The sequence below is a fragment of the Trachemys scripta genome, chromosome 2, assembly GCF_013100865.1.
Source record: "Trachemys scripta elegans isolate TJP31775 chromosome 2, CAS_Tse_1.0, whole genome shotgun sequence".
Lineage (NCBI taxonomy): Eukaryota > Metazoa > Chordata > Testudines > Emydidae > Trachemys > Trachemys scripta.
The window spans coordinates 1,583,107-1,610,779 of NC_048299.1; the positions used below are offsets into that span (position 1 = coordinate 1,583,107).

The following is a 27,673-nucleotide window of genomic DNA, read 5'->3' on the forward strand; positions in this document are numbered from 1 at the left end:
CAGCCAGATCCACCGCCCACAGCCTCTCCCCAGACCCCTGAGACCCCTCCCCCTTGAAATCTCTCTCCGCGGCCTGGCTCTATGGCCTTCCTAACGTGGCCCACTCCCCGCAGCCCACAGGCTGCACTTCACCCCAGCTTGCTGCCCTGTTGTCCCGGCGCCGCCTCAGCTCCTCCCGCGGCCGGCCCCACCCTCCGCCTCCCGCGCTCCCCAGCATTGGCCGAGAGCGAGCTGGCTGCGCAGGGATTGGCTGAGCGCAGAGGTCCCGCCCTTTGTGTCAGCAGGCTAGGTTACTCCGCGTGAGGTCGGCGGCGCCTAGTTGCGGGTGCCTGAGTACTACCCGTTCCCTCCCCCTCCCGGCCGGGCCCGCAGGGAGAGTGACACTCATCAGGCGGCTCCGTCCAGGCGGCGCAAGCAGCTCACAACCGCCATCCCTCTCGGTAAGAGCCTCCGCGCGGCGCAGACAGCGCGAGCTGGGAGGGTCCCCGGGGCAGGGGGGGTGTGAGGGGGACCCCAGGGGCGGAGCGGAGGCGGCGGCCCGCCGTGCGGGGAAGGGCTCTTGGGGGCCCTGGGGGAGGGGGAGGGGAGAGCAGGGCCCTGGAGGAGCTACTGGGACTCCGGGAGGGGGGGGGAGCTCTTGGGGCAGTAGTGAGGGTGGGGCAGGGCCCTGGGGAGGCGGGGGGCAGCGGTGAGGGTGGGGTCCTGGGAGTGAGGGGGGGCGGGGTCCTGGGGGGGGCAGCGGTGAGGGTGGGGTCCTGGGAGTGAGGGGGGGGGGGGGGGCCTGGGGGGGAGTGAGGAGGGGGGTGGGGTCCTGGGAGTGAGGAGGGTGGGGCGGGGTCCTGGGGGGACGCAGCTGTGACCCTGGCAGAGGGACCCTGGGGTGGGGTGCCCAGCAAGAGTTAGTTGCAGAATTTGGGTGGCTGTGAGGGTTATTTCTTCCACGATCCTCTGGGTGCAGGAAGGGAGACGTTCCCAGCTGAGTCTATGGAAGGGGTGAAGTGGTTACACCCCCTGTCTCAGGATGGATCTGACACCCCTCTTTCTTGCCCTGCCCAGAAGCCTGAGTCATTTCCTAGCTCCATCCCTTAGGGCTTAGGCAGCTTTCTCTCTGCTGGCAGTGGCTGTCATATCAATATCAGTAAGGGGGTTCTTGGAGGGCTACACTGACCTAACCAAATCCTTTGCCCCACTTCTCAGCATGTGCTGACCCCTAGTGATCTGGGGCTCTGGCCTCCAGTCAGCCTTGGGATGGTCGGGTAAAGAGAAGGACAGAGTTGGGACCAAAAACCTTTGCTTGCTATAGGATTAGTGGGTTTTCTACTGGGGGAAGGGCACAATTGAATAAGTACACTCAAAATTTCCCCAGCCAGAACTTCCCAAAATCTCACTTTAGAGCTCTGAATCTCATCCCTTTCCTCCCTCAACCAGAACACTCAAACGTCTCCTTAATCGCCCTCTCCCTCAACCCCCAATAATCCATTTTTTTTCACATTAAGGGATATGGGGCATTTTATGCCTTTTATGGGAATGGGAATTGAATTATAAATCACAGGCTGGTGAGGTGACAGAATTCTGTTCAGTGCAACAAACTGGGAACATTATGGGGGTTAATTTAATTTGTGGTAATTAACAATATTTTGTAGCAAGGGTGTGATGGGTTGCAATAATTGGCACGTATAAAAGTGACAGGAAATTCAAAGTTGGGGTGGGAGGAGAAACATCCTGCAGTGTCTGTCTTGATCAAGGGAGGTGGGGGAATTTGTGTCTGGGTCATCCCAGAGGAAGTGGGAGCTGCTGGCAAAGATTTTGTTGCATTGGAGTGACGAGGCTATGTTCCTAGTAATATCTTTGCTGTTACTGCAGTTTTATTTTAAACAGCATTTTCATGAAATCCTCTTCTCTCCCCCCCCCCCCCTCACAGAAACACATATGTGTTTGGTCTAATACAGTATTACATGTGTCAGGTCTTCTTATCTGGTCCTCTTGAAGTTTTTTGTAATGTGGTTCCCCTCTGCTTTCTTGCTACAATTCTGGCTGGCTGGTCTCCTTCCCTACTTTACAAGGATGGTTGTGGCATTGCATCAGGGGATATTTGTGCTGTAATTCAGTAACACAGCAAGGATAAGCATTTGCAGAGCTGCTGCTTGCTTGCAGCTTGATGAGATGGGTGTGGTAAGCTGAGTGGATACAGCAGACGCTAGGCCTATACGGTAACACTGCCCAGTCATCAGCATAGAGATTCAAACGCCAAGCTATTTATATAAATTAGGCCTAGTTTCAAGCTGAGCACATTGATTTAGAAGGAACAGTTGTCATATTTTCAGTATTAAATGAGTGTTTGCTATGACGCTGTATAGTACTGTCACTGGTAAGTTTAGAAACAAGTGCCATGGAGTTGTTGGATAGGAAAAGTCCACTCTGAATAAACGTATTCCTCATTAGGTGTATCTTGATCCTGACAGTATGCTTTGTCATTGTAATGTTCAGTCTCTCTTTCTGTCTCATTCATGCCCTGATTAAGCCTATTAAAGCGGAATTCATATTTTAACCCAACTTTTTTGATAAACCTTCCTTAGCTTTTAAACCCCATCACCATTGTAATATTCTTCATTTCACTTTATCAGTTCTGTTTATGAGTGTCTAAGCTCCTATTACAGGAGTGGGCAGACTTTTCGGCCTGAGGGCCACATCTGGGTGTGGAAATTGCATGCAGTGCCATGAATGTAGGGCTGGGGCAGGGGGTGGGTGTGTGGAAGGGGGTGCGGTGTGCAGGAAGGGGTTCAGGGCAAGGGGTTGGGGCGGAGGAGGGGTGTTGCGTGTACGAGGGGGCTCAGGGCAGGGGGTTGGGGTGCAGGAGGGGATGCAGAGTGTGGGAGAGGGCTCATGGCAGGGGGTTGGGGTGCAGGGAGGGGTGCAGAGTGTGGGAGGGGGCTCAGGGCAGGGGGTTGGGGTGCAGGTGGGTTGTGGGGTATGGCAAGGGGCTCAGGGCAGGGGTTCGGGGTGCAGGAGGGGGTGCGGAGTGCGGGAGGGGGTCCAGGGCAGGGGATTACGGTGCAGGAGTGGTGCGGCGGGGGTTCAGGGCAGGGGGTTGGGGTGCGGGGTGCAGGTAGGGTGACCAGATGAGAGATGTGAAATATTGTGACCCAGGGGGAGGGGTGCTGGTGGAGCAAAAAAAAACAACAACCCAAGAGCCGGTGGTGGACGAAAAAACAAAAGCAACCCCCCCCCCCCCCCCCCAAAAAAAAAGCAAGAGCCACCGGCAGCTCCACGCCCCACCCCCTGCACCAGCTTGGCTTCGCTCCTCCACCCGCCCTGAGCTGGGTGCCACGTCCTGCTTCTCCCCCCTCCCTTCAGCGCTTGCGCCGCCATACAGCTGATTAGCGCAAGCCTGGGAGAGAGGGGTGAGGAGGAATGTGGCGTGCTTGGGGAAGAGGCGGGGCCAGAGTGGGGATTTGGGGACGGATCCAATGGGGCAGTGAGGGGGCGGAGTTGGGGCAGGGCTGGGGCGGGAGGGGGCATGAGTCCCCTCCGCCTGTGCACTGGAGGGCAAAATATTGGGACAATTCGCGTCCTGACCGAACATCGGTCGGGACGTGGGACAAACAAGTAAATATCGGGACAGTCCCGATAAAATCGGGATGTCTGGTCACCCTAGGTGCAGGAGGGGTTTGGGGTGCGGGCATCCGAGAACACCTTGGTCATTTTTTCCAGGAAGAACAAGTTCACTTTGTACTTTTCTTTGTGAGAGAGATTTTTAAACATGGAATCCTCCTGGATACCTGTATTGCACATCCTGGACAATTATATTCTTCCTGTGAAAAGGAGGCTAATACTGAACACAGTGTCTAAAGATCTAAGCAGTGTGTTTACACATGCGTCTGACAAAGTGGGTATTCACCCATGAAAGCTTATGCTCCGATACGTCTGTTAGTCTATAAGGTGCCACAGGACTTTGTTGCTTTTTACAGATCCAGACTAACACAGCTACCCCTCTGATACTTGTGTTTTCAGTGAGATACTGTTTAAATATTCAGTGTTGAAAACCACTTGTTTTTCCTTTAAGACTTAACTTTGGGGGGGATTAGTGACCTCTCTTCTCTCCCTCCCTCCCTTACACCTTGTTCTTGCAGTGACCAGCAGGTAACCTTGTCTGATGCAGCCTTAGGGTATGTCTACACTGCAGTTAAACACCTGTGGCTGGTCTGTGTCAGCTGATTCAGGCTGCGGGGCTGTAAAATCGAGGTGTTAGGTGTTTGGGCTTAGGCTGGAGCCTTGGCTCTAGGACCTTCCTCCCTCCTGGGGTACCAGAGCTTGGGCTCCAGCCTGAATGTCTCCACCGCCATTTTACAGCTTGAGCTCAACATGGACCAGCTGTGGATTTTTAATTGCTGTGTATACATATTCTTAGTGTCCCTTTTGTTTTCAAACTGCTGCTAAGTACTGTGCTGATGGCTTGAAGGATTTTACAACTGTTAAATTCCTTTCCTGTTGATTATGGCTTGAATGTTCCACTTACTGTATGCTGGGGTAACATTTTGGTATATTACCATCTTATTCTGATTTACTTTGGAGAGTAGTTTTCGCTTGCAAAATCCAAATCCTTTTGAATTATAATTTATTGTTGCTCGTTGCAAAGTCTCAAATTTTAGTAATGCTGCCAGTCATTATACCAGCGGCTACTTGGTCAATCAGAATGTAGGGTTGCAATCACTTTTTTGTGGTAAAATTACTTGAATCATGTTAGAAAATATAAATGAGAACTTTCTGACCATTCTGTAAGGTCTCAATTACCCACATGTCTAGAGACACAATGAAGGATCCCAGGCTCTGTGGTCCACTCAGATCAGGGCAAATGGGTTTTTCAGTTTAAATCAGCTTCATTAAACTTGTACTATAATAGCAATAATATTATTGCTCTTTTGTTTTCCTTGGAAATAATCAGATTTTCTTGTGATAAATGATGAGCCCAAAGGCAGGATAGTTGGGAATCTGATTTATTACCTCAAAAGCAGAAGGACATTAATATTATCACTTAAATCTCTTGTTTAATATGCATCTACTAAAGTGACATCAGTGGAAATATCAAATCCAAAGACGTTTCGGTGACTGGAAGCTATAATGGCCCAGATAGATGAAGGTCAGGATAGTCAATGCTCACCCTGACAACAGTCTTCCCATTGGTGTGGATTTCCTCCCCTCTAACAGCATTAGAGAAGGATTCAGTCACTTTGGTCTTTCAGGAAAAATAGAAAGAATTTTTAAGTTTACATACTTATATGACGCCGATAGCTACTCTTTGAAGCTTTAAAATCTGACTTTTCCTGAGTAATTCCTTAATGCTAATGGTAATTGGGTTCAGATCATTGACCTGCAGCGTGCAGACTGGTGCTGGGCTTGGTTCCAAGGAGTGCCGAACACCACAACTACTCCATGGAATTTGCAGATGCTCACCATCTCAGGATGTGCCCCTTACTGCATGGAAGTCCAGTGTGTTACCTGAAGACCTATTTTAATGGACCATATCATTTGGTTGTTGGAAACAGGAAACTATGACTTCAGTGTGTGTTTTGTTGTCGGTAAATGCATCTTTGTAGCTATTTCATCTCTGCTGATGCAAATGTTCATCGTGGACATACGTTGGGGTAAAGGAGAGAGGCCAGGAGGTGGACTATAGTGGCTTACTTTCCTATAGTCTAAACTGTCAAACGAAATTTTGCAATTGGTTTTGGTTTATATGCATGTTAAATGCATTCCATATATGTAACCATTTTATAAGAGAGCCAAATAGTTCAGTTTTAACATTGTTTTGAAGAAAACAATCATTTGCTCTCTGGTTTTAGGGACACCATTAGGTCAATTTAAGCTTTGGTTTTAAGTAAGGTTTTATTAAAAAAAAAAAAAAAAAAAAAAAAAAAAGCCAGACTGATCAACTGAAAAATTGTATGAAATTAAAACCAAACACACTTCAGTGGAAATAGTTTATTTTTAAAGGAACAGTGTTATTTTAATTGAGCAAGCTGAATGCAGTTGCAAAAAGTTAACAGCGTACATTTTAAAAATGTCAGTTGATAACCTGAGAGACTGCCAGTAACTCAAATATAGAGGCAGTCTTTAAAAATATGAATCTTAATCTGTATCCTTTTTTAAGATGATTTCAGGCTGGCAAATACTCAGTTTAAACAGAGGAGTTATATATTCTTTCTGGGGTTTGTAAGAAAAGTGCTGACCCAGCCTTAATTTTATTGAACAAAGCTATAATTATATTTGAGGTTCCAACCCCCGTGGTATCCTAATGGTTACCTCTCTCTCCAGAAGTAGATGGACCTGAGCCACAAAATCAGATCTGGATTTCTGTGAGGTTTAGGTCCAGAGTTTTAATTTAGGCTCATTAGTACTAGTAAGAAAAAGCTACTGTTGACTATCACTCAGTTGTGCTATTCTTGAGCTCGCTTCCTATGCAAGAAAACTTTTACTAGTAACCTAGGCTAGTAAATGCAGTTCTAGCACTGAACCCTCCATATTTACATACTATTAGTATTGATGTACAGATTTCCATATTCTGATGGAATATGCCAGACTTATGACTAAGGGAAACCACTGGTCAGACAGTGAATAAATCTGTCAGGATACATTTAATCATGTATAATTAAAATGAAAGTAGTGGTTACTTATGGTATGTTTGTGCATTAGTTTGACTTTTATGGTCTTATTGGAAAGACAATTAAAAATTTATTGTGCTACTTCAAACTTAGACTGGAAGAAAAAGTCTAATTTTTTCCTTTGACAACTGGGATTGTCACACATCCTACTCTTGAGAATCGCATGTGTAGATGGGAATATTTCAATTTGTTTTACTTATCAAAAGATCATGTGTACTAATGTTCTGAGGTTTATTCCCTCCTGGGTGCTTGTGCTAGTGGTCTTGAGCTGACGTTCTTGTTTGAAGTATAACTTAATTAGCCTTCAGCAATAGATGATGAAAGTGCAGGGTACTTGGACTGTGTGGGTGAAGATGGCAGCATAGCATCGTGGTGGTGATTGTAGCTCAAGATCCAGCAAAAATTGCATTTGAAATAAGAAAGCCTCAGAGGAAGAGAAAGGTAATGTCTTGCCAGATAGGTGGCTGTGGGCGTTGACAGAAAGATTTTAAAGGGTGCAAGTGCTCACCAATAGCTATGTTGAATGGAGGACAGTCAGTTTGAGTTGTTTTTATAGGTAGTTTATTGTAATAGACAAAGACTGAAACTATGTTTCCATTGTTCAAAATATCTTCAGTCTTCCACAGTTTAGAAGCCTGTGCCATGCCCTGATACATAGTGGTGTGCATGTACAAAAGAATTCCTCACTTGGAAGAGAAGGTCAGTGAAATCAATTCCTGGATGTTCTGCAAATGTTAATTCTGCAGCAGTGTGAATAATGCATTTTGGCCCACAATAGCATAGTAAACTGCTTATGGAGAAACAACGAGGAGTACTTGCGGCACCTTAGAGACTAACAAATTTTATTTGGGCATAAGCTTTCGTGGGCTACAGCCCACTTCATCAGATGCATGGGTTTTAGACCATGAAAGCTTATTCCCAGATAAATTTGTTAGTCTCTAAGGTTTCAGAGTAGCAGCCGTGTTAGTCTGTATCCTCAAAAAGAACAGGAGTACTTGTGGCACCTTAGAGACTAACACATTTATTTGAGCATAAGCTTTTGTGGGCTCCAGCACACTTCTTCGGATGCATAGAATGGAACATATATTGAGGAGATACGTATACACATACCAACATCTCCTCAATATATGTTCCATTCTATGCATCCGAAGAAGTGGGCTGTAGCCCATGAAAGCTTATGCTCAAATAAATTTGCTAGTCTCTAAGGTGCCACAAGTACTCCTCCTTGTTTTTGCTGATACAGACTAACACAGCTGCCATGCTGAAACTTGCTTATGGAGAGGTGTCTAAGTAAGGCATTTGAAGTTACAATGTTAGAATTTAGGAGCAGTCTGGAGAAGTATGAATCTGGTCCATGAGCCCTTGGATATTTACAAGCTTGGTTGCTCTGGAATTTTAAGTCAAAGGGTTATGGATAGATTTTGTTAGTGTGCATAAATGGCATTTAAACTCTAAAATAATTGAGTTTTCATATGTCAGAATTGTATTATGGAGTGCAAAAACAAAAAAAAAGTCTTGATCAGGATTTGTCCTAAGCTGACTCTGAGTAGGACTATGAATTGTGTGCATCTTCATATGGATTTGTCCTGCAAGTTTGCACAATTTACAGTAGGGTGCTTAAGTCAGGGCTTGAAAAATGTACCAGACACATGATATCCAGTGGGTTAATCCACTGCTAGACTAAAGACAAATGGAAGACGAATGAGGGTTCCATGAGCAAAGTTCAGTAACCTCTTCTTTTGTTCTACAACTCCTCTCCCCATGCTGTATTCTGATCAATAGGTCAGGTCCATCTTTTGAATCCTGCTCTCTCTAGTTGGGTTACTAACAGATTTTGAATTCCCTATTGTCCTACGTGACTGGAAAGGAGAAGGCTTTCCTTTTCCCTCTCCCTGAGTCCTGAGCCTCATGGTTATCACATGGGGGAGGGCTCTGTTATTCTAAACCCCTAAGGTCTGGTCTATACTACCCGCCTGAATCGGCGGGTAGAAATCGACCTCTCGGGGATCGATTTATCGCGTCCCGTTGGGACGCGACAATCGATCCCCAAATCGGCGCTCTAACTCCACCAGTGGAGGTGGTAGTAAGCGCCGCCGACAAAAAGCGGCAGAAGTCGATTTTGCCGCCGTCCTCACAACGGGGTAAGTCGGCTGCAATATGTCGAATTCAGCTACGCTATTCACGTAGCTGAATTTGCGTATCTTAAATCGACTCCCCGCTGTAGTGTAGATGTACCCTAAGTTTCTGCTTTGAGTCTCATTCCCATTGAATAGGCCTAGTATCTGCCACTGATGTTTGCAGAGCTTTCCTAAGGAACAGCAGAGTAAAACTGCCATTCTTTATCAATTTTATTGCTGTCTGAACAGTTCTTAATAGTAGTAGTAAAACTTGACTAGCCTTGTTAGTACCACTTGGCTGCTGATTGGAAGAATGACTAGTATGAGCATCAGCAGAGGCATTGAAGCTATCTGCATAGTTTGAAAGATAGCATACACTTCATTAGCTCACATTTTACTGGAGGGGAAATTCTGCACCACTGCACAATGTAGAATTTGTGCAGAATTAATGTTCCCTCAGAATTTTATTTTTTTCATGCAGAATTTGTGATTTTCACCAAAAGGAAGCATTTTGGTGGAAATCACAAATTTCAGCCCTGCATGCAGCGGGGCTGATAGCCAGAGCAGAATTTTGCTGAATTTTAAAATGTGTGCAGAAATTTTAATTTTTTTGACTCCGAATTTCTCTAGGGGTAACATTTGGAAGGTTGTTTGTACTGCTGTGCATGGAGGGCTTCGTACAGGTACAAATAAGGTTAAGTACTAGGCGTAGTTCTTTGCACTAGGTGGCATGTGTCAAGCCTCATGTATGCTTATTCTTATACTTGCAAGTACACTGGGTAAAAAAGGAGTAGAGCGTGGGTAGAAAACGGGAATATCCTAGTATGGGCTTAAGCATAATTCTGATCATGCTAATGAGGAGATTAACTACATATCTCTGCCCCCTCCCCCCTTTAAGCTTTCTGCTGCTGTGCAACAGTGCTTGCTGGCCAGGCAGCAGTGTGGAATCTGGCTTCCCTGCCATTCTTGAACTGTTCATCCCTTTTCACCTTGTGACTATATCATGTGTAGAACACTCAGTGCCTGTACTGGGCAGGATCAAGACCACAGTGTCTGTATCCCCTGTATCTTGTCATGATTATCTCCATGTACAACTGCTAGTCCTAGTTCATTAGGCTGGTGTCCCATATAGACAGGCACTTATTTCAGTCATTATTATATAAATAATAATAAAAAAAGGATGATCACATCAGACAACTTCTATGGCAGGTTGCTTGCAGGCAGTCTTAACATCAGTTTTTAAAACTAACTTTGTGTGGATAGAGCATCCTTAGCAAAGCTGTCAGGAATCCACTTGAACACACAGTAGGCTGATCTTGCTAGTCAGCCAAGTGCCAATACTTTGTGAATATTTCATCACTAGCAAATACTGGCATTTTAATTTTAACGCCCCCATGCATCCTTCAGACTGCACGTGGTGAAATGGCATCTGTTTCCCTCTGTCAGATCACTCCTGGCACTGACTTAATGGCAGGGCTAAAATGGCCTGAGGGGGCTGGATCACATGTAGCTGTAGTCCTACAGGAAGATGCCTAACTTTTAACTGAAACTGAGGCTGACTGAACTACATGCAGACAGGCAGGCTAATTACGTTTTGGCAAGGACTAATTGGAACTGAAATTTAAGCTCATAGCTGTTATTTTGTATCTTCCTTAGTCCAAAAGCTACCCCTTTTCATAAATTGATTGTTAGATAACATACTATAACATATATCATGTATTTTAAGTTGCCCTTTTTTTTTTTTTTGAAAAGCAAATTTATTTCTGAATATGATTAGGTCATATATTTCCAACATAGTTTTGTCTGGGAGTGAGTCACTGTTTCTTTTGTGAAATTGGATTAGTGCTACCTTATCCTGGAAAGTAGCTTTCAGCTGAAGTTAGGGTGTTGACACTTACTTTAAACTGGAATCTTTTATCAGATGAATTTCAAAGCATGTTTACAAACACTTGAATTATGACCCTTGAAGTGCTAAATACCAGATATCAGTCCATTCCTATTGGTGGAAATCCTCTGGTACTAGGGATGTACTTTCTGAGCATGTTTAGCTTTTGTTTTTTTTCTCTGCTGAGTTTTGAACTTTAAATTGAGGGGGTTAGAGCATCTGCATGTAGCTCAATTGATTGTGAAATACTTTAAATCCTCTGGAAGAAGACATCATGTGCATGTATCCTCCATTTCCCAATCTATTTGTAGTTTTCACTTATTTTGCCATGTCTGCTTTGAAATTGTAAGTCCTTCAGCATAGGTAACATTGCTCTGTGTATGTTCTTCAAGGAGAATAACACATTTAAATGCTATGAATAAATAATAGAAGTGCAAAGCATTAACACTTGAAAAGTTACCAGAACTTCTAGCTGAAAGAGTAACGTTACTAACCAAGGGTGAAGTGGCAGAGTTCCAAGGAGATTGAAAGGCAGTGCCTCAGTGAAAAGACCGATCCCCCAGGAGATGGTGTCCCTGAAGTCCCTAGATCGGGGTGGGCAAACTTTTTGGCTCAAGGGCCACATCTGGGTGGGGAAATTGCATGCAGGGCCATGAATGTAGGGCTGGGGTAGGGGGTTGGGGTGTGGGAGGGATGGGGTGTGTAGGAAGGGGCTCAGTGCAGGGAGGGGTATCGAGTGCGGGAGGGGGCTGTGGGTGGAGGGGTGCGGCAGGGGTCTCAGGACTGGGGGTTGGGAAGGATTCGGGATGCCGGCTCCAGCCTGGCGCCGCTTACCTTGAGCGGCTCCGAGGTGGCAGCGGCGTGCAGCAGGGCTAAGGCAGACTCCCTGGTGGTCCTTCTCAGATAATTGCTTCAGTATTTGTTGGTATTAGGGAAATTAAAGTAAAACCGTTATAAATCTTAGAGACACAAGGTGGATGAGGTGCACCTTTTGAACCAACTTCTGTTAGTGAAAGAGACCATCTTTTGAGCTACACAGAGCTCTTCTTCAGGTTCTCTCTGTAGCTCGAAAGCTTCTCTCTCTCACCAACAGAAGTTGGTCCAGTAAAATATATTACCTTTCCTATCTTGTGTCTCTAATATCCTGGGACCAACATAGCTACAACAACACTGCAAACAGTTGTTTCTTGTCTGTTTCACTTTTGTCTAGAGCTTTCTGATTAGCAATGGTGAAAGCAACCACGGTCTTGTCTTCACTTTGCTGTAGTTTAGGAAAGCTACCAGCTCTGTCTCTGCAGACTTGGGACGACAGACAAGACGAGGATCACATTTTGAAAGTTCTCTCATCAGTCAGACCATCTAGAAATTTCAGTTCTTAAAAGAATGCTTAGTTTGGTTAGAAATGGATTTAAGTTCTCTTACTCACCAGGGGCACAAGTGGATTTTTTCAAGTTGCAATTATATATCCAGCAGCAGATCAAATAGATTGTTTGGTGATCTTCATGGGAACATCTCCTGTAAAAGTGGGTACAATTTTAAGGATGGTATCTGGTAACTATTGATGCATGGCTCTAAAATTATTACTTTGCTTGGAACTTACACTTGATAATATTTTTCTTGATATTGCTTTAAAAAACCTTCTCTGATGATAAACCTCTGAAAGGGAAACTTGGGATGTAAAAGGAAGCATTCAAGGATGGGTTGTATGATGCTTAGGAAACATTTGATACCAGCACCAATTGGTGCTTTTGAGCTGAGCATTCATGTTCCTGCTGAAGTGGGCAGACAGCAGCTTGAGAAACTTTAATCAGTTCCATAGTACTCACAGCATTACTCTAAGATGTTTCCAGCCATTCAGCACGATCAGGAAATAGAGATTTCTGTATCATTGGTTAAAAACACATGCAGAATTTTTAATTTTAAGGCATTATAATAAAATTTCATGCATCATTACAGCACAATGTTTGTTGCTGGTATATTCACCAGATGGTACAATGTATGACATTGCAGTATGATGTTGGTAACCGAAGCTGCTTTCTTAAACTTGAAAAATGAATAATTAATGAAAGTGTACTCTGACTTTTGGATACCTTATGATATTTCATCTGATAGGATTATTTGTTCAGAATATGATCTTCTGTGCTGAGAATTAAAACAAAACCTATAATCTTGCATTAAGCATATCTTTTTATTCCTATATCCATTTTGTCCGATAGTCTTTCTTAGGATACCAGCATTTTGGAAATGTCCTGCCTGATAGATTGTACTACTTTGTTTCTGCTTGTGCTTTGAGGGATGAATTGCTGGAGTTTTACTCATCCTTTGGGTAAAGTGCATTTTTTTTTTTTTTAGCCATCAGAATTCATCACAGTACACATGACAATAGGATCAAGTGTCACACTGGGGATTACATGTTTGTCCTGTTATGACCCTCTGAGTAGCTTGCATTGGTGAATGACTGGATTTGTAAACTTGTATATCTGTGTTAACAGAGTTTGATTTAACTCTGGCTTATTTGCTTTCCCTCCAACCTAATTTCAGACTTGTGAATTCGCTGTTCGGGTTTGAACCTACAGCTCATCTGAAGATCAGAATGCTTGTGTGCTTAGCACATATTCTTAGGTTTGGTGATTAAACTACTGTTCTGAACAAATTTTCTGATGTGAAAAATATAATGTGTGGAGCCTGCAGGATGCTGAGAAACCAAATACATGTGCCCAGTAACCTGTAGTTTAGGTGTTGTTTCAGCAGACATTAGCTGTGTAGGTGTGGCAATTAAAATATACTGTAGTCTTGCATTATGTCATCACTTATCAGACAAAAAATTGAATTCGGCAATAGGAAAAATGTATATAGATCTTGCAAATACTGTAGAACGTTATGAGAGTTAACTGTTCCTGTGTGATCTCTTTTATGGTGAGTATTTCTGTATGGTTCCTGCTGCTGCTATGTCCAAATAGTAAAGCAAAATGATTATGGTCTCCCTTGAGGTGGGGGAGGGGGACCATAACTTAACTTTTTGCATTTTCCAGTTTGGTAATTTTCTCACACTCTGAATTCATGTGGTCACTTATCACTAACTGAAAAGATTACATAGGAATTTCCCTAATAGGCACATTATTCTGCGGCTGTCTGTTACAGGGATTCTTGAGCCTGCCATTGGATCTTATATTGTCTACTGCTGCAGACTGTAAAAGATAAACTGCTGCTCTGGTCCAGTCTGGCAATTCTTATATTCCCTGCCTACTAATTTGCTCTCTCTTCTGAATGATAAAGTCTACTAGGATCACTTGCTGTGAGGGAACATTTAACAGTTGATTAGTTAATGATTATAAATTGCATTGAACGTGAAAACAATTATTGCTTATTACAGGTATAACCATACTTGTTAACTGTGACATTACCCAAGGCCCAATCTGATGGATAGACAGCTGTGTCCCCTCAGTTCCCCAATCTGGGGTGCCTCTTACACTGCTTCGCTGTGAGAGCAACCACTCCTGGTCTGCTCACACACAGCTGTCAGCATGTAAATCACTCGCAATTATAGTGTATGGGTGCTATAATCAGCCACTCATGAATTACATTGCAGGGGGACACCCTCAAACTCCCAGTCCCAGACTTCCCCCAAGAATGTGCGTCTTATACTGCCTAGCACCCTCGTGGACAGTACAAGCTCATAAGAAGTCCGTCATTTCATTAATAGAAAATCATATGTACAAATCTTATTAGCTCAAATGGAGTTTCCCAAACACTTCAGTCCAACACACTGATTTAGATAAAACAATAAAACAAGTTTATTAACTACAGAAAGATAGATTTTGAGTGATTACAAGTAATGAGGCATAAAAGTCAGAATTGTTACAAAGAAATGAAAAGTAAAACACAAACTAACACCTAACTTAACAAGCTAAATGAATTCAAAACAAAGGTTTCTCTCACCATGTGCTTATAGCAGTCTGACTGGATTTCTTTCAGCCAGGACCCCTCCCCCAGTTCAGTATAATACCTGAAAGACAAAGATGATTGATGCTGTGAGCAGAGAGAAAAGGAGGAGAATTTTGGGGCATCTGTTCCCCATTTCTTATAATTCTCTTTTTCCTTTGAAGATCATCTCCAGCTAGGGTTCAGGAGACAGGAAATCTGTGGGGATTAGAATCTTAAGGTGTTCCTTCGCGAAAATGTAAATTTCTCACTCTCACCCTTTTTTCTGTCAAAGAATGGCTGCTTACCCAGGTGGCAGTTTTGTTGACCAGGTGATTTGGTTTTGGTGACACCTGGTTGAGGCATCAGTTTGCCTTTTGTCTCCAAGGAACTGGCTTGTGCCTGCTTTTGCAGACTTGGAATGTCTCAGTCATATCATACAGTAAAATCTTACAACTTTATATACAATGTTGCCTCACATTTTACCAGGACAATAACAATTAGCAAATTATGAGTTTTCAAATGATACTCACAAGACATACTTTGAACAAAATCCATCATAGCCTTATAAAAAGGGTGAACATAGGCATGCAGACTGTCATATGAACATTGTATTGCAGTCCATGCAGGGCACTTCACAAGTTAAACAAAGACTGGTTTAAATCATCTGTTTTCTCCTTCTGCTATCATGACCCACTCCTGTGCTGCAGGATCTGCTCTCCCACCCTCCTCCTGCCGCTTCTCTTCTGCCACTCCCTTTGTTGGTTCTGCATCTGCCTCATCCAATATGTTTTGATCTCCCATCTGCCCTATTATGCTGTTTCTTCCACTGTCCCCATTCCTTGCCTTCCAATCAGTCTTCTATAAACATTTAAAACCACCCCACAAAACTCAACAAAAGGATGTATTATTATGAGCGAGGAAAACATGGCTCCTGCTCCAAAGATCTTAACTTGTAAATAAGACTTGTGCAATACAGTTTAGTAGCACCAGATGAAAGTATGACTTCAAAGCACTGTAGATCTTTAAAATTCTGTGGCTAACTTGCTGTTGAAACACTGAGATTTTCTTTATATAGGGGATTTGCAAGCATAAGGTGTGGATGGAAGAAAACCCCAAAATGACATTGTGAAGCTACAAAAAATCTGTTTATTTTTAGGAGGCGGAGTGTAGGAAGTGAGCAAAGATGGACAGGTTCACAGGTGGATGAATGAGAAACTTGAACTTGACATGAAAGGTGTGTGAGGAATACACAGTAGGGATTTAAGTAAGGGAGTGGCTTTGAGCAATGGAAGAGAAATAGTTAAGTCATTAAGGATAATAATGTTCTGTGCATGTTTGGTACTCTGTGTTTTAAACATTAACTTTTTATTTCCCTAAAACTGTTTCTTTAAATAAGATAAAATGACTGCATTACTCCTTCACGATAATGTATCTGTCAAGTTTGAAGGTCTAAAGGTTCTGGTAACCCATAAATCTGTGGGTCTTATCTCTATGGTTGGCTGTCACTTTTTTGTTTGGGGAGGTGGAATATTTGACCGGCTAGTTTATTTTAATTTTAAAGCATTTTTCAATAGATTATGCCAGGACAAAGTCTCTGCTCCTCTCATATTTTATTTTTTCAAAGGTCTACTTTTCACAGGAAACCTTGTGCTTGTAGTAGTCTGAAAAGCCCTGCACTCTGGACAAAAGTAGAGGCTTCCCATACCATATTGTCACAGTGGAGATCTTGAAGAACCTGGCACACTGGCATTCCAAAAGCAAACTTGTAAGCTGCTCTCATAGTTATATTCCAGTAGCGACTGTCAACTAAGCACTGGAAAGCCAGTTGGTAGCAACTACAGCACAAGTGTCACACTCATTTTGTGGAGAGACCTGTATTTCATTCTTAATTACGGTCCATTACACTGGAGTATAAATATAGGATTTCATACTACCCTTAGGCTATGTCTACACTGTGCCTCTGCTGCCGTGCTGTTATAAGGTAAACAGTGTAACTGCTCTTTGTTGCCAGGAGAGAGCTCTCCCGGCGACAAAATAAAACCACCCCCCAACGAGGGGTGGTAATTTCGTTGAATGGAGTACGGCTCACGGTGATGAAGCGCTATCCACACTGGTGCTTTTCATTGTTAAAACTTTTGTTGTTCAGCGGTGTGGTTTTTTTCACACCCCTGAGCGACAAAAGTTTTGATGAAGAAAGTGCAGTGTAGACAAAGCCTTAATCTACAGCTGATCTACTCGTGTCACTGTGGTGTTTGCAGAATATTTTAGGCTGAAATATGGATTTTATTTTGTCTAATAATTAATTTTAAGGTACTTAACAAATGATGTTGCCTAACTTTCACATTCAGTGTCAATCAGAGAGAAAATATTATCCTGCAGGTGCACCAGCACTATTTTTGCCCTTAGTTTCTCTTTTTTCCCTATTCTTTCCTTTTTATACTGTTCATATCTCTCCTCCTTTCTTCCCTGTGCTTCCAACCTTGTCTCCATTTTTCTGCTAAAGTGGTGAGCTATGAAATAGTGCTGATGTTTTAGTATCATATTTAGGCTTTAGCTTTAACAACCTAGTGAGGTTAATGGGGGAATTCACATCTCAGTCATCATTTCAGGCTATGTACAGACTCCGGAAGATAATGTTGCATTGTTAACTTTGAAAATGTGAACCAAGTGTAATCTTTGCAACAGTGAGGGCAAAATATAATCTCATTTTAAATGAAGGGTTAGATCCTGTAGAATCTGAATGTGATATGCAAGTCCAAGTCACACAAAAACATCAGTCTGGATGTTTGACTACCCTGAACTAAAGCATAAATTCAGCTCTAGTTTAACCCTAATTGTAATTAGCATAGTGTAGTATAGAACTTGACTTTATTGTCTTAGCTATTTGTAGGTGAAATACGGGTGCTGCTCCAAGATCTAGATTTTAAAGTCTGGAGTTGTGTACCTGAATTTATAGCTGCCCTCCCTCTACCCCACAAAATGTTCCTGCTGTGGGACCATTAGTTAAGCCCATCTCTTTGTCTTCCAGGGTTCTTTAATCATTTTCTTTGTCAGTTTTCTATGATTAAAGAAGCTGCATTTGGGGAGTGGGAGGAATAGTTTGTAGCTGTTGAGGGAAATGTTCTTGCTGTAGCTGATTTGCTCTCCCATCTATCTTAATGAAAGCACTGCTCACCATCTTGTGCTCCTCTGTGCTGAGAGGATGCCCACTGATTATCTTCCTGTAACACCATTTCACAGATGGTATGGTTTACTTAGATCAGATTAGTTTAGTTTATACTGCAGCCCACAGACAAGATGCTCTCAGGTAGAACCGGGAGACACTTATTATGTAAATAGTACTTGGCTTTAATACAACTTGAGTTTTGTGAGAACTTTTAACTATTTTTCCTCCCCTGTGTCCCAAAGGCTCTTTCAATTGAAAAACTATTGAGCTGTTTAATTTCGATGGATTTTATACTCTGCCTTTTTTTGTCCCTGAAGTCTGAGACCTATTTGCTATTGCTAATATATAATTTGTGTATAATTTGCCTTATTTTTGTAGCCAAATATGCTGACTGCAACAGTTTTAATTTCCCGAATCAGACTTTAATGTCAAACTTCATTCTATCTGATCTCATTCTGAGCTACTGATGTAATCAAATTAAATGGTTGAGGATGGACTGACTATAAAATTAACATTTTAAAGTTTCAAAATATATAATGCTGGACCTGGCTGAATTTTGCTGCTGGGGAAAATGCAAATGGGAGTAAAAGCCCATTTATACACTGTAGGATTTGGTGTGTGTGTGTGTGTGTGTGTGTGTGCATGCATGCTATCCAACATTTTCAATTTTTTGGTCTGTTCATTAAATTAGATTCATTGTTAGGTTGATTAAACAGACACTAAACTTAAATCTTAGACCTAAATATTTTTTTTTTTTTTTTTTTTTTACAAAACCTGAGATTCGCATGTGTGTGTCCATAAAAACTTTTGAAATTCCACTGAAAACCATTCTTGATGGAATTTAAACACTCTGCAAAGTTTGGATCCCAAATATTGCATCCTTGTGCTAGTGAGTGAGAATATAGACACTGAAAATTGAAAGAGAGAAAGCAGAAACCCTACAAGGGATGGATCAGCAAGATGAGCTACCTCTTGGAAGTCAGAAGGTTTAAGAAAAAAATGAGAACTATTAAAAGCCAAGCCTAGTTGGACCTTGCAAAGGAAGTTAAAACCAATAGTAAAAGGTTCTTTAGCCATATATAAAAAAGAAAAGAAGCAGGACCACTAAGCACTGAGAAAGGAGCGTGGAGATAAAAGATAATCTAGGTATGGCCCAACACCTAAACAAATACTTGGCCTCAGATTTTAATAAGAGTAATTAGGAGTTTGGCAACAGTGGCAGGGTGGCTAATGGGAACAAGGATGTGGCAGTAGAAATTACTGTATCTGAGGTGGAAGTCAAACTCAAACAGTTTAATGGGCCCAAATCGTGGGTCCCAGATAATCTCCATCCAAAATATTAAAGGAACTATCAAATGAAATCAGAAGCCAAATAGCAAGAATTTTTAATGACTCTATAAACTCACGGGTCATACCTCATGACTGGAGAATTGCAAATATAGTACCTATATTTAAGAAAGACTGGGTGAAAGAGGGAGTTATCCAGGAAACTACAGACCCATTAGTTGGACCTCAGTTGTATGCAAGGTCTTAGAACAAAATTTTGAAAGCGAGAATAGTTAAGGACCTAGAGGTAAATGGTAATTGGGATAAAATACAACATGGTTTTACAAAAGGCAGATTGGTCTTGCACAATCTGATCTTTCTTTGAGAAGATAGCCAATTTTCTAGACAAAGGAAATGTAGTAGATTTAAACTGCCTGAATTTCAGTAAAGCATTTGGTACAGTTCCACTTGTGATATTGTTAGTTAAATTGGAGAAGATGGGGGTTAATACCCATCTTTCAATTCTTGTAAGGAACTGGTTAAAGAGGAGACTACAGTGGGTCATGCTGAAAGGTGAACTGTCAGACTGGAGGAGGTTACTAGTGGAGTTCCTCAAGGATCAGTTTTGGGACCAATTTTACTTGTTTTCATTCATGACTTTAGCACAAAAATGGGAGTTTGGTAATAAAATTTGCAGATGACACAAAGTTGGAAGGTATTGGCCAATATGGAGGAGGACAGGAATATCACACACAGAGATTTGGACAACCTTAAAAACTGGAGTAATAGAAATGGGATGAAATTTAATTATGCAAAGTGCCAGTTCATGCATTTAGGGATTAACAACAAGAATTTTTGCTATAAAGTGGGGACGTATCAGTTGGAAGCCACAGAAGAGAAGAAAGACCTGGGTGTATTGGTTGATCACAGGATGGCTATGAACTGCCAATGTGATACGGCCGTGAGAAAGGCTAATGTGGTCCTAGGATGCATCAGGTGAGGTATTTCCAGTAGAGATAGGGAAGTATTGTTAAAGTTATATAAGGCATTGGTGAAACGTCATCTGAATACTGTGTGTAATTATGGTCTTCCCATGTTTAAGACAGATGAATTCAAATGGGAAGAGGTGGAGAGACTGGCTACTAGATTGATCAGAGGAATGGAGAACCTACAGTACCAGACAAAATTTAAGGAGTTTGGCTTGTTTAGCCTAACAAAACAAAGGTTGAAAGAAGATATGATTATCCCTTTGATGTATTTATGGATAGTGAATACTGAGGAGGGAGGGAAGTTATTTAAATTAGGGGCCAGTGCTGGCACAACAACAAATGGATATAAACTGGCCATCAACAAGTGGAGGATTGTAATTAAATGAAGGTTTCTAACTATTAGAGGAATAGCCTTCCAAGGGGAGCAGACTGCTCCAAGCAGTGGAGGCAAAAAAAATAACAGGCTTCAAGACTGATCTTGAAAAACTTATGGAGGGGATAGATGGCGAGGGCTCTAAGTTACTATAGATAATTCCTTCCCAGGTGTCTGGCTGGTAGATCTTGCCCCTATGCTTTGGGTCACCATACTTGGGGTCAGGAAATAATTTTCCCCTAGGTTAGATTGGCAGAGACTCTGGGGGCTTTTAGCCTTTCTCTTCAGCATGGGTCACTTGCTGATTTGAACTAGAGTAAATGGTGGATTCACTGTAACTTGAAATCTTTCAGTTAAGATTTGAAGACTTCCCTAACTCATCCAGAAATTATGGTCCTCTTACAGGAGTGGTGGGTGAGGTTCCGTGGCTTGTGATGTGCAGAGGGTTAGACTAGATCAGGGATTGTCAATCTTTGGACGCAGCCCGTCATGGAAATCTGGCGGGCCGGGATGGTTTGTTTACCTGCAGTGTCCGCACGTTCGGCCAATCACAGCTACCACTGTCTGTGGTTCGCCGTTCCAGGGCAATGGGGGCTGCGGGAAGCGGCATGGGCCGAGGGATGTGCCAAAGGTTTCCGATCCCTGGACTAGATGATTATAATGGTCTCTTCTGGTCTTAAAGTCCTATAAGTAAAATTAAACAATTGTGAAAAGGATCAACTTTTCATTATCCGAGTTGAATTGAAATGCAGTAGAGCAAGCTATTTAGAAAATGGAAACAAAAATTGCAAAAATATTTTTTTCTATTTCATGTTGAAATTGCCCTTGGGCAGATTTTTGGACCAGCTCTGCCATTTCAGAAGAAATTTGTCAATTAATCTTGACTTTGTGAACTGAACTAATTAACTGTGCTTCCCCAAAATGAAAGTCTTATTCCTGATTAGCTGATACCTTTCCTTAATCTTTTAAAAATTAATGACACAACCAAAAATACATACACAGTATAATGTTAAATTCTGCTGGCCTACAAAGTATAAAATAAGAATTCTCTCTGATCATAAAATCCCTTCTCAAATCTATAAGCATGCTACATAATATTATCATGGTTATGCATCCTTTTCTTCTCTATCTTTCCCAAAACCAGTATATTTAATCTGTACATACAGACTAAAATTCAGTATAGTTTTATAAACTAGAAATAACCTAAGGACAAGGCAAAACATCTTAATTTTTCAATTTAAAGAAGATTCTGATTGTTCAAACAGTAAGCTTTAGGATAGAGTGTAAGTCTGTGAAAGGTTTTTAGATAACTATAATATGTGAAATCTTTCCAGATGCAAATGAATTACTTGACTCCTTTGCATAATTTACAAAGAGAAGCCATATATCCAGCTATCCTCCCAAACCTGGTTGGGATTTGATGTAAATTTTTCCTTAAATTACAAATCCTTAAGAATAACCAGGAAAGAGTTGCCCTTGCTTTTTAAAATTGGGGACAACAAGTTAAATATACTATCTAGCATCTAGAACAGGGGTAGGCAATCTATGGCACGCGTGCCGAAGGCGGCACATGAGCTGATTTTCAATGGCACTCTCACTGCCTGAGTCCTGGCCACCAGTCCGGGGCCTCTGCATTTTAATTTAATTTTAAATGAAGCTTCTTAAACATTTAAAAAACCTTATTTACTTTATATACAACAATAGTTTAGTTATATATTATAGACTTAGAGAAAGAGACCTTCTAAAAACGATAAAATGTATTACGGCACACGAAACCTTAAATTAGAGTGAATAAATGAAGACTCGGCACACCACTTCTGAAAGGTTGCCGACCCCTGATCTAGAACTTAGGTCTGGAAAAGAAGAATACATAACTGAATTTGGGATTAACAGTAATGATAGCAAAATAGAGGCGGTAAAGGGAGGAGTAAAAGTCAGCGTCGGGTATCAGCTGATGCTCTGTATAACTGACTTAACTGAATATGAAACAAGGAGTCTGGAGTTGTCTTACTGGCTTGTAAACAGAAGCAGAGACTTGTGCAGGGTGGTGTACTTGAAAAAAGCCTCTGTGCACTGATTTTTTCAAGTACATAAGGGTCAATGGTAAACTGTTAGCAGTTGCTTTTGTGCTGCAGTCTAGTTATGTTTTAGAATATCTTGCGGGTTATTCCATGTGTCACTTAGATGCACAATATGGCTTGTTTTCAATAGTCTTTTCAGCCATGATGGAAGTGGCATGACCTGTTGTAACAAAAAATCCCTTTCATTCACAGAAGGCAAATAGCCAGTATACAAGGGAGCACTAATTTTTAGTGTCTGAGCTCTTTTTCTGATATTGTCAAGGAAATGAGTCAACGGACTACCTTTGTGTGGCTGACGAAATGAGATGGGTTTGAGTGAAATAAACGGTATGCCTTCACTGCAGAGTTCACCTGGGCTCTTATTTGAGTGTTGCTTTTAGCGCCCCTCCCATCTGCACAAAAAGACCTCTGACTGCAGTTTAGTGGCAGTTTCAGTCTAAGCTAGCCGTCCCGTTTGGGGCTGTAGGCTAAAGCGTGAGTGAGGCTTTTATTCAGGCTGGTAATTTTCCAACTTTGTAGCGAGAATGCAGGTGCTTTAGCTGTGCTATGCCTTCCCACAGTTCTTCCAATGTGCCCAGGAGAGAGACATTCTCCCACAATTCACTGGGAGAGAATTAGAGTAGCTTCATTTACTGCAGCACAGAGAACCATGGGATGTGCTCCCAGAAGTCCTACAAAAACATAGTTATCAGCACCAGTCAGGACACAGCAACTCAGGTATGGTTTCGCAGTGGCTTCCTAGGACTTGTCTAAGCTGGGTGCTCAGACTCAGGTGCTGATCACCTAAGTTAACTGTACAGTGAAGACCTACCCAAAGTTTAAAAACCAAGTGTTTCAAACAACTAAGTACATTTAAGCTGGAATCTAATTACATGCAGAGACTATAAACTTTGCTCCATTACTAATATTTTACTTTTAACAAATAGTAAAAATGTAAGTGTTTCTCAAACATTTGAAAGCTGAGCCCCCACATTTCAAGAAAATGAAACAAATCATGCAACTCTTCAGCCCTGCTATATGTTGCTAGAGGCTTACCCATCTTCAGTTACGACAGCGTGCCCTTGTTGCCAAGAAGGCTAACAGCATTTTGGGCTGTATAAGTAGGGGCATTGCCAGCAGATTGAGGGACGTGATCATTCCCCTCTATTCGACATTGGTGAGGCCTCATCTGGTGTGCTGTGTCTAGTTTTGACCCACACTACAAGAAGGATGTGGAAAAATTGGAAAGAGTCCAGCAGAGGGCAACAAAAACGATTGAGGGGTGGAGCACATGACTTATGAGGAGAGGCTGAGGGAACTGGGATTGTTTAGTCTGCAGAAGAGAATAATGAGGGGGGATTTGATAGCTACTTTCAACTACCTGAAAGGGGGTTCCAAAGAGGGTGGATCTAAACTGTTCTCCATGATACCAGATGACAGAACAAGGAGTAATGGTCTCAAGTTGCAGCACTGGAATGGGTTACCTAGGGAGGTGGTGGAATCTCCTTCCTTAGAGGTTTTTAAGGCCTGGCTTGATAAAGCCCTGGCTGGGATGATTTAGTTGGGGATTGGTCCTGCTTTGAGCAGGGCGTTGGACTAGATGACCTCCTGAGGTCCCTTCCAACCCTGATATTCTATGATTCTACACATCTTCTGGACCCTGTCCCCAGGAGGTGTGCCCCACACTTTAGGAAATGCTAACTTAATTCATGACTTGTCAGACTGAAGACCTTGGCTATGAAGTGTTCTCTCCTTGTTCCTTCTAATGCAAATCCTTTAATCAGGTTTATGCTAGTGTACTTTTCAAGAGTTTTAATGAGAGGTAGTCCCTCAAGGGTAAAAGTCTTGTTAAAGTAGAACTTGCTAGCTCATTGTGCCTTGGAGACCATCATCAGTTGGGCCAGGTAGAAGGCTGACAGATCAAAGTAGAAATGTAAAAGCAAAAGTTACCCTAGTGTTAAGTTCTAGATTGATTAAGTGCATCAGTCTATTTAAAACAGAATTGGGGGGAGGAGGGGTGGGGAGGGGAAATTACAGGCAGTATTCATGCACATGTGGGGAAATGTGCCTTAATCCCAATTTTAAAAGTGACTTAGGCACTTAAAACCTAAGGCCATGGCTACACTGGTGCTTTACAGCGCTGCAACTTTCTCGCTCAGGGTGTGAAAAAACACCCCCCTGAGCGCAGCAAGTTACAGCGCTGTAAAGCGCCAGTGTAAACAGTGCCCCAGCACTGGGAGCATGGCTCCCAGCTAATCCCCTCGGGGAGGTGGAGTACCTGCAGCGCTGGGAGAGCTCTCTCCCAGCACTGGCGCCACGACCACACTCGCACTTCAAAGCGCTGCTGTGGGAGCACTCCCGCAGCAGAGCTATGGAGTTTTGAGTGTAGCCAAGCCCTAAGTCTCATTGACAGTCAGTGGGACTTGAGTGCTTCTGAAAATTTTACCCTGGATAATTAAAGTTCTTTTCATTCTTACATTTCTGTGATTCTTTGGTTGACTAAATCTAGTTCTTAACTCAGATAGCAGTAAAACACCACTTTAATTGTGATTTGTGTTTTGAATGCGTGCAGAATCTGATTCCACCATCTTTCTGCTTAGTGGAACTTGAATTAAGATCTACTGTTGTCTGTCTTTTGTAAAATCATATCTTTATACAATCTACGTGCTTCACTAGATGAAGCTAAGAATTATGGTGTTCATCAGAGTAGCCAGGTGTCCATCCTAATCGTCCTTTGTTTACTGTTTCCTTCATTTCTGCTGCCTCACCTCCTCCGTCTCTTCTCCCTGCTTCATCTTACCCAATTTCTCCTCTCTTGTACTCCTATCCTCTGACTTAGATCCTTCACCCACACTATGGGAAGCCCTTCTGCAGTATAGGTATCTTCTTATTCATTGCCTGTAACACTCTTGTCCCTCTTCTGCATGAGGTCAGGATCAGGAGGTTTAGGAGCTGCTGCTCTTACTACTGCAAACTGAAGCAATATTGTGGAGTCTAGGAGTTTGTCTGGTCAAAAAACCTGGTGCTGGAATAAGAAGTCCATCCACTTGACATGATTTTCAGTAGCTGTTTGTAGTGTTTAGTGGAGTTATGAAAGAGGCAGAAATGTGGAGATTGCGGAGTACTTTTTGGGTGGTAAAGCTCATTTTTCTGAGAAATCTTTTTAGTGCTTGGTGTGTAAAATGGAGCTTGCTTTCTGAGGTATAGCAGCTCATAACAAAAAGCTTTTTGATAAAGTTGACTGTTCGGAATGATCTCATCCCAGTGACCAATTGGAGTAATGTGCAATGCTCCAACTATTTGCTGAAACAAAAGTATGTTGAGCTGGCTGACCACAGAGTAGTCTATTTGATCAATGTAATGTTTCAGAGTTGAGATATGTATGTAGACTGAAATGCCAGCATTGTAAGGCAGCAGGTAAATGGTACAGAAAGTACGTAGCTTTCGGAAACAAGTAGGGTAATAATAGTTTTTCTATTAATGTAGGGCTTGCGTGATACCTTTCTAATGGTTTTGTTAGAATGTCACTGACGTATATAGATTGTAGAAAAGAAGTAGAATAATCAGAATAGGGCTCCCTAACATCATAGGTTAACTTGCCTCCATTAGTGGAGACAATTTCCCATGTTTTTCAAACTGGGCTATTAAATTTAGCTAAAAAACATGGAATGGCAAGTCACTTAGCCTCTCAGCCTCAGTTTCCCCATATGTAGCATAGAGATAGCATTTATCTCATAAGGATGTTGTTTTGTGATGTCTTTTATACAGGGAGGTCAGACTAGATGATCCCTTCTGGCCTTAACATTTATGAAAATTAATGTTTATAAAGTACTCTAATATCCTAGCATGAAACATGATTACAGTAACTACCACATCACGTAAAGAGTGATAGAGTTCTGTGGCACCTTATAGAGTAACAGACGCATTGAAGCATACGCTTTTGTGGGTGAATACCCACTTCGTCTTACCCACAAAAGCGTATGCTCCAATACGTCTGTTAGTCTATAATGGGTCGGCAACCTTTCAGAAGTGGTGTGCCGAGTCTTCATTTATTCACTCTAATTTAAGGTTTCACGTGCCAGTAATACATTTTAACGTTTTTAGAAGGTCTCTTTCTATAAGTCTATAATATATAACTAAACTATTGTTGTATGTAAAGAAAATAAGGTTTTTAAAATGTTTAAGAAGCTTCATTTAAAATTAAATTAAAATGCAGAGCCCCCCGGACCAGTCTCCAGGACCCAGGCACAGTGAGAGCCACTGAAAATCAGCTCGCATGCCGCCTTCGGCACCAGTGCCATAGGTTGCCTACCCCTGGTCTGTAAGGTGCCACAGGACTCTTTGTCGCTTTTTACAGATCCAGACTAACATGGCTACCCCTCTGATACTTGATACCACATCATGATCATCTTCAATGTACAATGAGTTCCACATGCAGAAAAAGAGCTAACAAAATGTTAAATATCAATATTTGCACTTCTGAGAGTTTTCAGTCAGGACCCCCATCCTGTTGAAATGAAACCTTTGATAAATGACTTTCCCACTGCTTGTTGGACAGTAACAGCTGCAACTACTCCTGATTGAAATTCTATTGCCTAGTCTCCTAGCAGAAGTTCTCAATAGATGGAATTTTGTTCAGTGGTACAATTTACTACTAACTAGGGTTTCCTGGGTGGCAATAAAATACTGTGTGCTTTTCATCCAGGTTCCTTAAAATGTTAAGGTGAATTGAAATGCTTTTTAAAAATAAGCACACAACTTTTGAAGTGTGTCTGTGGTTGGAAAAATTACCCAATTAAAAGTAACTCCCTCTTACTCAACTCTTGTCCTTTTGTGTGGTGATAGATGCATTTGTCTGCTTTACTGGCCCCCCCCCCCAAAAAAAAAAAAAATTTTATTCAGTTCTAACTATGAAATGTTATTGGTAATGATGCACAACTCAGAAAGAAACCAGCTTGACTTCCTGACTCCAAGATCAATTTGTGATTATTGAAATGGTCAACTTGTAATTTTGGCAAATATGACATGAAATAATTGAGACAATAAATATGGGACACTGATGCTATTTTAATTTCTTCAGAGCCTGACATATGGTCTGGCTGTGCATCACAGACAAGATATACAAGTAGCTTTAAAGTTAGGTGCTTTAAAAAGAAACTAAAAAGGTTGAATCTGGGGAGGAAGGGATGACCAAAACACTATTTCTTAGGGCATAAAATGGTTGCATATATATT

The 27,673-nt window shown here is 42.0% G+C and overlaps 1 protein-coding gene across 11 annotated transcripts in view; it reads left to right on the forward strand.

Annotated features, from left to right (window-relative positions):
• Positions 1–302: 302 nt before the first annotated feature.
• MAP4 (microtubule associated protein 4) overlaps positions 303–27,673 on the forward strand; it is a 253,220-nt gene continuing 225,849 nt past the window's right edge. For 9 of the 11 annotated variants that reach the window (XM_034759698.1, XM_034759702.1, XM_034759703.1 and 6 more), the window contains exon 1: positions 304–440. The gene's annotated coding sequence lies outside the window, so the exon portion shown is untranslated. Of the gene's footprint in view, positions 441–27,673 lie in introns of all 11 variants that reach the window. The other 2 variants (XM_034759705.1, XM_034759697.1) reach the window with 2 other exon arrangements.